Consider the following 11860-nt stretch of genomic DNA (forward strand, 5'->3'; position numbering starts at 1 on the left):
TGGGCAGGAGTCCGGAGAACCCAGACGGGGGCAAGTTCGCACATCCCTAGTGGATGTATCTTTTTGGTCTGCTCTTCAGTGTTTGGCCACCAGAGGGGGTTATGATTTGGCTAATTGGCTTGAACTATTTTTGTCACTTGACCAGTAGTGTGGGTACCCAGCAATTTGCATTTATTTTATTCATTTCATTTCTATACCACTCAATAGTCGAAACTCTCTGGGCGGTTCACAAAAATTAAAACCAAACGGCACACAATAAAACAATATAAAATATATAGAACATTAAATAAAATATATAGAGCAAGATAAAATAGGGTAATATGGTGAGTGTCATGAGGCACCTGGAGGATGAAGGGTCGCTAACCCAACCTATCTCTTATTGCTGGTTTATTTATTTATTTATTTATTTCATTTCTATACCGCCCAATAGCCGAAGCTCTCTTCTGACTCAAAAAGAGAGAGGAAGGGTCTGCTTTTAATTAAAAGGGTTAGTGCTTTTCTTGCAATATGTTGATCTTAGTGGCTGTGTTTTTAGATTTCATGACAGAATGCCTGACTTGAGAATGTAATAATTTTAACTGCTCTTCTGGTGATTATCATTCTTTTTTTGTTGTTTTAATGTTTATTTTGATGAGCATTTTAAGATGGCATTATTATATTTTCTACACTGATTTGGGAAAGCATTTATTTTGAAAGGCAGGCCAAAAAATCTCTTTGAAAATCTATAATACTAAAAGAAGATGTGTGTCCATCCTTCTGTCAGTGTCCAAACTGGGAAAGCTAGAAACCTGGAACTTGGCATGCATACTAAGAGGGCTGTAGGGGTGTTATTTTGCTTTTAAAACACATTAATTAATTGTAATTAATATCTGTGCATGTGGTTGAAGCCTGAAGTAACACCATCAGCCCCTAGGGGCAGACTTCCCTAAACAGCATGTAGCTTGCAGTCTAAATGGTTTGATACGAAGGGAGATTAGCAGCCCAAGGAGAAAAGTTATATGCCTGTCCTCTCCCAGTGATGTGGGGCAGCCTCCCTCAGGAGAATGGGTGGGGTGGGGTGGAGCATGGCAGTGGCCATGCCTGGGTATTCTAGCAGGTATGCCTTCAGGCATAATGTGTCCAACTCTTACAGCTGTATAAGTTTGCTTGAAGGCTTCATTGTATCAAACTAAGGTCTATTCAAACCCGTGTGAACCAGGGTCCATTTGCCAGTAAATAAGGGTCCGTCTGTGAGTTGCACTCACACAGGCAGACCCTTTCCCTGAGTTCAGTTCTCATGCTGTAAATGGGTGACCCTTTGATTCATAGAGTGACAGCGCAGAATACCAACAATTATTTTGAGAAGAAAAAAATAACCCAAGCATTATTATTTTTTGACAGGTCTTTTAGCACTTGCTTTAATATTTTAGGGAATCTGCCTTAGAGAAAAAGTCTTTGCAGCTGACCAATAAGTTTTGCAAAATTTAGCACTCCCCCCGCCCTTTCTTCCTGTAAGGGGGAAAAATCCATTTAGCCTCTTCACACTTTGCAGCATCAGGTAGATACTGCAAAGATTCCCCAAAGTTGCAGATAGATTGAGAGATTGAGATTGAGAAAGACAGAGGGAGGGAGGGAGGGAGATGCTCTGAGTGGTGGGAACAGCAAAATGCTGCTACAAATACAGAAGGCATGCAAGTTCCAAACAGATAGATTGTTGAGATCTAGACTGTGAGCAAGACACACTGAGAAACAACATCTAAAGCTAATCAGAGTGACCTCTGGAGGTTTGTTCAGATGATCAGTTGACGAACAATAGCTCACCTTTAACTCAGCATCGCCTCTGGACTATTCATACTGGAGACAGGGATCACTTTGAAGGATTTGCTTACAACTACCTGGTTCCCCCACGCTCCATTTATGGCTGTAAGTGTTCTTGTAATGGGAGTTATTTCCAAAGAATGTGTATTAAGGATAACAATAGTCATGATTCTAAACATATGTATGTTAAATCCCATTGAAATAAACGGGATGTAGTCCCACTTAATAGCTGTCAGTGTACAAGATTACCATCATAAGATTACTGTGCTATTTCTGGAGGGCATCGTTGACCGAGAAAAGGAATGTGATGATGCATTGATAAGCGAAGTGAATATTACAATGGTTTCCAGAGCAGGGTCTGATTCTAATTAGTACTGAAAGTAACAAGTTCCACTGATTTCTTTACACAAAGACATTTTTGAGTTTACGCAATCTGGTTGTTGTTGTTGTTTATCTGCAGAAGGCTTCATTAGGGATGTTAGAGAATTCCACCATGGATCCCAGGGAGGCCGAATTCCAGTGAATCTGGCCCCCCAGAATCCGTGGCGGAATGGAACAACCCACCCCACCACCCCGTGAAATCCCCGCGAAACAGAACCTACCTGGCTGCGGCTCCGGCGGCGGCTGCAGCGGTGGATGAAGCAGTGGCAGCAGTGGCGGCAGTGGCGGCAGCGGCTCTGGCCGCTGCCGGGCTGCTGCAGCCGCAAATGGCGGCCATCATAGCGGCCACCATTTGCGTCCCTACGCCAGCCCATGATAGGCTACGTATATATTTAAGTAGCCTATCACAGCTAAAACGGGAACGCAAATGGCATAGGGGACGCCATTTGCATCTCTGCTTTAGCTGTGATAGGCTACGGAAATATATACGTAGCCTATCACAGGCTGGCATAGGGACGCAAATAGCATCCCCTACGCAGGACGCCATTTGCATCTGCAGCAGCTCGGTAGCGGCTGGAGGCCCCGCTGCGGGTTGGCCCGGCCAGCACCTCCGCTGACTGGCCGCAGAGAGGAGCTGGCTGGGCAGGATTCCGGGGGGGAGGAACGGATCACCTCCCCCCACCTGCGGACCCCAGTGAGGCCAGGTAAGCGGGGTTTCATACAGCCCTAGGCTTCATGGATGGATAGTCTACTCCCAATAATTGAAGATCTAAATTGGTTAAACACAGTAGGCCTTTTTAGACCTTCTACACTAAGTGCATAGGGAAGTGGGGGAGGGACTGAGCTGCTTGCCGTGGACTGATGCACCACTGGCACTGCATCCTCAACATCCATGCACTTAGTGCGACATCTGCAAAAAGGTCGCTCTGCACATATAACTGTCCACATGGAATGCTTATGCACACACACCAGACGTGGCTAGGAATGCATGAGAAACTTGTTTTAGTGCATTTTTTATCAGGGTTTAACTGAGTTCACACCTTCCAGACCAAACAGAAACAACCTGAGATAAAAGTCTGTACATTTCTGAGCTTACAGTGTGATTTGTGGAGCCAAAGAAAGAAAGAAAAGTGTTTGACAGCATGCGTGCATTTAAAAAATGTGTACATTTCAAAATGCATACATTTCAAAACTGTGCACAATTGATGCATACTTGGGGGGGGGTGATATGCATGGAAATACACACAGATTTTCATGCAAACAGGAAAAACACACACCGAACTTTGCAATCTGATACAGACTGGAGTTGGAACAAGCTTCAAGATGGAGACTTCAGAGAACTTTGGCAAGCTCACATTTTGCTGATTTGCACATCCCTGAACATGGCACACTGAACACATAGCTTTCCAAGGAGTGGGGCATAGGCAACTCCCCCATCACATGTTCAGTGTATTTGTGAAGAAGGTCTGTAAGGCCTTTCTGCATCCTGATGAGGGTTGTAAAAACATGGGGGGGGAGGAGAGGTCAAGCCACCTAGCAGCCACTGCACATGGCTGATAGACTTCAGGCCAGCTCAGGGTATTTTGCCTCATCAGGTGAAGGGCAAGATAGCCTCCCCCCGCCCCCAGACACGCACACACACTATTCCATATAGAATCTGACTGGACTGGTAGTTGAATCATACTTCAACACTGGGAACAGGACAGCTTCCTTTACTAGATTTGAGGCAGGGGTGGAGAATCTCTAGTCCCTGAGCCAAATGCACCCACCTGGGATCCTAATATGGCCTTCTGGGGATCCTTAGATGGTTTCTTGGCTTTTGTGTGATTTTTCTCCATTCTAAAGGTGGAAATATAAGTCTCTGTTAAGTAGGGATGGATGGATACTACTGTGTCCATGCTCAACCTGTCCTTCAGCTGCTGCTGCTGCTGCTCACCCAGGCGAGCTGGGTAGGGATGGACGAAAGTCCCTTACCTTTCCTCGAAGCTTGCTTTGCGGTGGGGGGGAGGCACTTCGCTTCTCCCCCCGAAGTTCATGGGAGGGGGGGAGACGCCCCGCCTCGCCCAGTCAAAATTCAGGCCGGGCAGGAGGTGCCCCATCCCTCACCGGCAAAATTCAGGCCGGGTAGAAGCGCCCCGTCTACCCGGCCGTGAAAAAAAAACAAAACACCCCCGTGATAGGCTACGTAACCATTAACGTAGCCTATCACAGCTAGATTTCGAAGTCAGCCGTGATAGGCTACGTGAATCGTCACGTAGCCTATCACGGGTTACTTAAAAAAAAAAAAAAAAAAGCGCGTACGCAAATGGCGGCCCCCATAGGGAGCCGCCATTTGCGTTCCTGATTTGGTCGCTGTAGTCTACGTAAATCTTTACGTAGACTATGGCAACCAAATAAGGAACAGGAATGGCGGCTCCCTATGGGGGCCGCCATTATCCGTACACGCTTTTTTTTTTTTTAAAGTCACCCATGATAGGCTACGTGACGATTTACGTAGCCTATCACGGCTGACTTTGCAAATCTAGCTGTGATAGGCTACGTTAATCATCACGTAGCCTATCACGGGGGTGTTTTTTTTTTTTAGTTTTATTGGAATGGCGGCAGCGGCAGCCGGTCGAAAGATCGGCTGCTGCCCCCGCCCCGACGAAGACCCGACGAACCGCCGCCGGGACCCGCCGCCGGGAGGGACATTCGGGAAAGGTAAGTCCCATCCTGGGGGGGTGCAAGGGGCGGGGTGGTGCAGAGAATTTCTCCCCGAAACTTGTTCGGGGGGCCGAACACGTTGGCGCTCAGCCCCCCGAAGTTTCGGGGAGAAATTCTCCGCCAACCCTATCACATCCAGGCCTGGCTCATGCACATCTTTCCTCTGACTGTCCCCCTTAGCGGCCACTATTTTAACACAAGATGGGGGCTCTTTTTTCATGAGTCTATTGAGGTGCACAATGGTGGCCCTACAGGGCCATTTCCACAACAATCAACTTATGAAAATCAAGATCCCCCATCTTGTGTTAAAATGGCAGCTGCTAAGGAGGATGGGAGAGGAAGGATGTGCATGAGCAGATGGGCTGGTAAGTCCTCCTGCCCTGCCAGCACTGCTGCCTCCATGATAGTCAGGATAGGGGGAGGAGGAGGTGCCTCTCGCATCTCTTCTTTCTTTCTTTCTTTCTTTCTTTCTTTTATTTGTTGCATTTATATCCCACCTTTTTCCATCTTGCAAGGAACCCAAGCTGGCTTACATTATCCTCCTCCTCTCTGTTTTATCCTCACAACAACATCCCTGTGAGGTAGGTTGGGCTGAGAGTCTGTGACTGGCCCAAAGTCACGCAGTGAGCTTCCATGGACAAGTGGGGAGTAGAACCCGGATCTCCCGGCTCCCAGTCCATCACTCTCACCACTACACTACACTGGCTTCTTCCCATTTCAGCCAGCATGCCAGCATCAGCACAAGGGAAACCCTACCAGCGCTGCTGCCCCACCGGTAGCCAAACCAGGAGGGGGAGAAGGAAGCAGTGGCACCAGCAGGAAGGGGCAAGCTGATCCCGGGCACTGCTGAGCTCTGGGGTGTTTGGCGGCTGGGTCGGACAATGCCCCATGGCTCAGCAAGCAGGGTCTGGGAGCTTGAGCACAGGGGGCCCCACCAGCCTCCCAGACTCAGTCAGACACCAGCGAGAACCCTACTCCTAAAGCTTAGTTATGCACAGTAAGAGCTTTAAACCAAAATATACTGGTATCTTTGGCATTTTCACCCTGTCCCCTTTGCCTGCGGCCCCACCCTATTTTGCCTTTGACACCATCCACTGCAGGAATGTGACCCCTGAGAGCTTCTCCAAAACTGCATTTGACCCTTGGGGTGAAATAGGTTCAACAAGCTTGATTCTGAGGGAAACAGGCAAATTAAGGAGTCTTAGGAGGACAGGGGGGCTGTTGCCCCCCCACCCCCAATATCTATTCCCTGAGGCAGCAACCTCACTCTGCCTCATGGAATGGCCACCCTTGGGTGGTCTGTATTCAGTTTCATAGGTCACAAGTTGTAACCTAGGGAGGTAGTGGCTCTCCCACACTGGAGGCATTCAAGATGAAGCTGGACAGGCATCTGTCAGGGATGCTTTGGCTTGATTTCTGCATTGAGCAGGGGGTTGGACTCAATGGTCTTCTAGGCCCCTTCCAACCCTACTATTCTATGATTATATTAGGGATGATGGAGAAATCCGTCACGGACTCCAGTGAGGCCATGGTGGAACATACTCCCCCCCGCCACACCCCGAAATTCCCCCCCTGGATGGACCTACCTGACAGCGGCAGCTCCAGGTCATCTTCCAGCTGCTGCAGCCGCAAATGGCAGCCGTCCCTGCATTAGGCCGTGATAATACTTACATAGCCTATCACGGCAAAAGGCAGGGACGCAAATGGCGACTGCTCCACCATTTGCGTGCCTGCCTTTTGTTGTGATAGGCTATGAAAATACTTACATAGTCTATCACGGGCTAATGCAAGCATGCAAATGGCAGCTGCTATGACAGCTGCCATTTGCAGCTGCAGCAGCCCAGCAGCAGCCGGAAGTCTGGCTGCAGCTGGCCCCAGCCGGCGAATCTGCAGCCTTGGGGAAGATTCTGGGGGGGAGGGATGGATTACCTCCCCCCCCCATGGACCCCAGCAGCAGACTGGTAAGTGAGATTCGTAATCCCTAGATTCTAGGATTCTAGGATCTCTTCTCGATTATCCTGGAGTATAGGACATGGAATAATTGGCTCAAGTTACAGGAAGCCAGATTCCGGCTGAACATCAGGAAAAACTTCTTGACTGTAAGAGCAATACGACAATGGAACCAATTCTTTAGGGAGGTGGTGGGCTCTCCCACACTGGTGGCATTCAAGTTGAGGCTGGACAGCCTTTTATCAGGGATAGGAATGTAGGAAAGTCACTTACCTTTTCGAAGGGTGACATTCGCGGTGGGGGGGAGGTGCTCCATCCTTCCCCCCGAGATTCTCCCCGGCCGGCTTTGCTCCGCTGGGCAGCCTGCAGGGACGCAAATGGCAGCTGCTGTAGCCACCGCCATTTGTGTCCCTGTATTTTGCCGTGATAGACTACGTATATATTTACGTAGCCTATCACAGCAAAAAAAAAAGGGGAACGCAAATGGCAGCAGCTACGGCGGCCCCCACTTGCATTCCCTTTTTTTGCCATGATAGGCTACGTAAATATTTACGTAGCCTATTATGGCACAAGACAGAGACGCAAATGGTGGCTGCCGTAGCTGCCGCCATTTGTGTTCCTTTTTTTTTTTTGCCATGATAAGCTACGTAAATACTTATGTAGCCTATCACAGCCTCCGCAGGGGCGCAAATGGCATCCCTGAGTTAGCTGTGATAGGCTACGTAAGTATTTACGTAGCCTATCACGGCTATAATGAAGAAGCGAATGGCAGCCGCAGATGCGGCTGCCATTTGCAATGCAGCACGAACAGCAGCAGGTAGGTGCTCCGTTTCGCATGCCTTTTGTGGGGTGGGAGGGCGGGGGCTTCGTTCCGCCATGGATTTTGGGGGGCCGAATGCACTGTCATTCGGCCTCACTGAGATCCGTGGCGGAATTCTCTGATATCCCTAATCAGGGATGCTTTGACTTGATTCCTGCATTGAACAGGGTTGGATCCATGGTCTTATAGGCCCCTTCCAATCCTACTATTCTACATTTCTAGGATTCTATGAATCTGCTCATTGGTTGCCTCTCCCTGTAATAGGAAGTGCCTGTGGGCGCCTCCAGTAAAATGTAAATGGCTTTGCAAAGCACTGTTAATCCGTACAGCATTGTCTTTCTCCTGGATGGATAACACAAGGAGCAGGCTGGAGGAACCCAAAGCAATTTCCATTCACCCGAATGAGATAAATTGGCCTACAGCTCCCCAGTAGCTAGAAGTTAGCAAAAAAAGTAGGTCTGGCATATGCTAATTAGTTTGGAAGGAGGATAAATTAGCAATGCTATTCAGCGAAGTGGTATTAACAAGATGGAGGTGTTTGAAGAGTAGCTATCACATTTCTTTGCACATATCGGCTTTTGTAGATTCTAACACATTCAAGCTGAGCTGTATATTTCAGGGGGTGGGTGCCTATGTTACACCTTGATGGCATTACATAAATGATTTCGATATCACAGTTTTGGCTTCTGAAGTTTAATCCTTATTTTCAAAACCACCAAAACATAAAGGATTTATTTTTGAACAAAATATGTGCATTTGTCAGGCTCTCAATAAATGCCATTGCTTTGTTTCCTCATCATTCTTAATATAAGGGAGGGGGGTTAGAGTTCTCTGCATTCAGAGGTGAATATCTGTAAATCATACCGGGTTTGTTTGTTTGTTTTAAAGGAAACAAAAACGGCAACAACCCCTTATTGAATGAAAACAGTTGAATATCCATTTTATGGGTAAGACAGTGTATCTGTTCCACCATTTTGCCCATGAAATGTTCAAACAAACTCTTTCTGGAGTAGAGTCTGGAACATGCCACAGATTCCTGGGGAAATAACTTCCTTTATTTTCAAAGTGTCTAGCTCTCATCTGTCTGTGAATGGTTGTGATACCGAAGAGCTCAGCCTCACTCTCATTTCAAGTATATCCCTTAGCAGCTTGACTCTAGGAAACATCACTCTAACTGTGGGAATGTAGAAGACTAAAGCTAAGGATGGCGGAGAATTTCTCCCTGAATCTTCGGGAGGCCGAGCGCCGATGCATTCGGCCCCCCGAAGTTGGTTGGGAAATTCTCCGCCGCCCCCCCGCCCCCCCCGGGACGGGACTTACCTTCAGTGAATGTCCCTCTGGGCGGCAGGTCCCGGCGGCGGTTCGGCGGCGGTTCGGTGCAGGTGGGGGCGGAGGCCGGTCTCCCGACCATCTGCCGCCGCCGCCATTGCAAAAAAAAAACACCTAAAGTAAAAAAACAACAACACCCGTGATAGGCTACGTAACGATTTACGTAGCCTATCACGGCTAGATTTCCAATACATTCGGCCTCCCAAAATTGGTGGAGAAACAGTCCGCTACCCCCCTGCCCCCCCCCGGGATGGGACTTACCTTGGTTGAATGTTCCTGGCGGCGGTGGATCCCGGCGGCAGTTCGGCGGCGGTTCAGCAGCGGCAGCAGCTGGTCTTCCAACCAGCTGCCACCGCTGCCATTTCTGAGTGTAAAAAAACCCAACAACGACAAATGTGATAGGTTACGTAAAGATTTACGTAGCCTATCATGGCTAGATTTTCAAAAAACACCATGATAGGCTACGTAAACATTTACATTAAACTATCACGGCTGACTTTGGAAAAAAAAAAAAAGCATGTATGCAAATGGCGGCGCCGATGGGCGCCGCCATTTGCGTTCCTTATTTGGGCACGTGTAGTCTACATAAACATTTACGTAGACTATGGCAAAAATAAGGGCAACACTATTTGCGTTGCCCTTATTTTCGCCGTAGTCTACGTAAATGTTTACGTAGACTACACATGCCCAACTAAGGAACGCAAATGGTGGTGCCCATAGGCACCGCCATTTGCGTACGCGCTTTTTTCCCCCCCCAAAGTCAGCCGTGATAGGCTACGTAAACATTTACGTAGCCTATCAGGGCTGACTGCAGGGACACAAATGGCGGCGGCTACGGCCGCCGCCATTTGCGACCCAGCAGGAGCAGAGGATTCGTGGCCGGAGGGATGGGGCGCCTCCCTCCTGGCCAGAATTTCGGCAGGGAGGGATGGGGCACCTCCCCCCCCAAGAATTTTGGGGGGAGGAACGGAGCACCTCCCCCCCACCGTGAATCAAGCTGCGGGACCAGGTAAGGGACTTTCGTCCGTCCCTAACTAAAGCCCATTAAAGCAGAACAGAGGAAGTGAAAGATCGGATACATTGGCAATCTCCCCCCCCCCCTTTCAGTTGGTTGAGTACCTTACCATCTAAAGAGGTGCAAGGATTCTGGATGTATGCAGCCTTTACCAACCTGGTGCCCTCCAGATATTTTGAACTACACCTCCCAGCATGCTGGCTGCAGCATGCTGGGAGTTGTAGTCCAACACATTTGGAGATGACCATGGTGGAGAAAGCTGTTCTATAGCTAGTCCTTCTACAAAAAAGCCATCCTGGGTGCATCACTTTATTTGGTCAGTCAAAAGCCCTGGCAAGGTAAACACTATCCAGAAAGCCCTGTCCCTACTGATAAACACATTAGCAATCATTTGGCTTAGTAAAGATTCAGCGCCTCCACTCAGGGTATGCACATAGTGCTCTAGTGGCACCCCACCCTTTTGCTTTGGAACATAGCTCTTCTTTTCAGTTATGCACACTGTACCCATGGGAAAAAGCAAGCCTTAACTTGTCACTTTTGTTCTCTTTGTTTTGGGAAAAAATGTGCTTCCTAGAAACGCCAAGGGTTTCAAAATGGTATGCAAAGTGGTCTCAGTGCTCTCCTTTATCTCTCCCACTTCCCACTAGGGATGTACAAATTGTGTAAAATCCATGCCGCCTGTGTTTCATGGATGGTCAGGTTCCTTTCACTCCATCATCCGCCCATCAACAGAATCGGATTTCATTTTGTTTCCAAATTTGGGCAAATTTGCGCAAACTTGCATGTGCAAAAATACACAAATTCCCCCCAACTGCACATTTTCATGTGTTCACCTGTGGGGGAAATGCACATTTTTTGGCTGGGTTTTGTTATTTTGCATATTTTTCAGTGATGATATTTGCACAAAATCTGGGCAAGGAAGAAAACTGGTCCGCAAAGCCACAGCATCCACCCGACAGGGGGAAAGCCGGTGTGCTGCAGAATCTGCAGATTGGATTCATGAAAATCCAAACTCATCTGGTTCTGTTGTAGATTTTTCCAACATCCCTACTTACCACTAGGTAGCTTTGCTTTCCCATACTACCTCCCTTCCCCAGTTCTCCTTCCATTTTTTTTTAATTATTATTTTGCCTTTGGTTTAGTTGGGGACCACCTCACATTCCCTCTCCAAACTTATACCCAAGGTAGCTCTTTAGCCTAGAAGGCTCAAAGGTCCTACTCAGCTCCATTTGCCCCCAGTTCTCCATTGCAAACTACTCAGGCAACCTGAGGGGGCTGTAGGGATGTATGATAATTTTTGTTTTTGCAAGTAAAACATGCGATCATGTCCTGTTTGAAGACCCGATCATGAGCACAAACACATGTCCACCGAAAATGTTCACAAATTGATGGACATGTGTACAAACTAACATTCAGTTTGTGCAACTTCCCAGTTCGGTTTTGTGCAAATTTCCTAATTTTTGCAAATTTCCCCAGCAGACTGAATTAGCCCCACTTCAGTCTATGGAGAAAATTTGTGCAAATTAGAAAAGTTGCACAGATTAGGAATGTTGCACAAATTCTGCTCGATTTGCACAATTTTCCCATTCATGCAGAGTGAGCAGTGATTGTGAATGCAAAGAGGAATCGGGCATGAAAGAAGTGATGAGATGTTGTTCAGAGAATCCTAATGATCTCGAACATTGCTTGTTCACCCACCCCTAGTGGCCTGAGACCAAGGAAGACCTCTTCACTCACATGCACCCCCAGAAGAGGCAGCCTGCTTTCTCCCTTGTTGTGCAAGAGGTAATATAGAGGGCAGTATCCAACAGCATCATTCTACTAGTGCAAATGGCATTGTGCTAGCAGAAACTCAGTTCAGAACT

This window comes from Heloderma suspectum, chromosome 3 (assembly GCF_057233095.1).
Source record: "Heloderma suspectum isolate Gila_16-S chromosome 3, 16-S_ref, whole genome shotgun sequence".
NCBI classification, from domain to species: Eukaryota; Metazoa; Chordata; class Lepidosauria; order Squamata; family Helodermatidae; genus Heloderma; species Heloderma suspectum.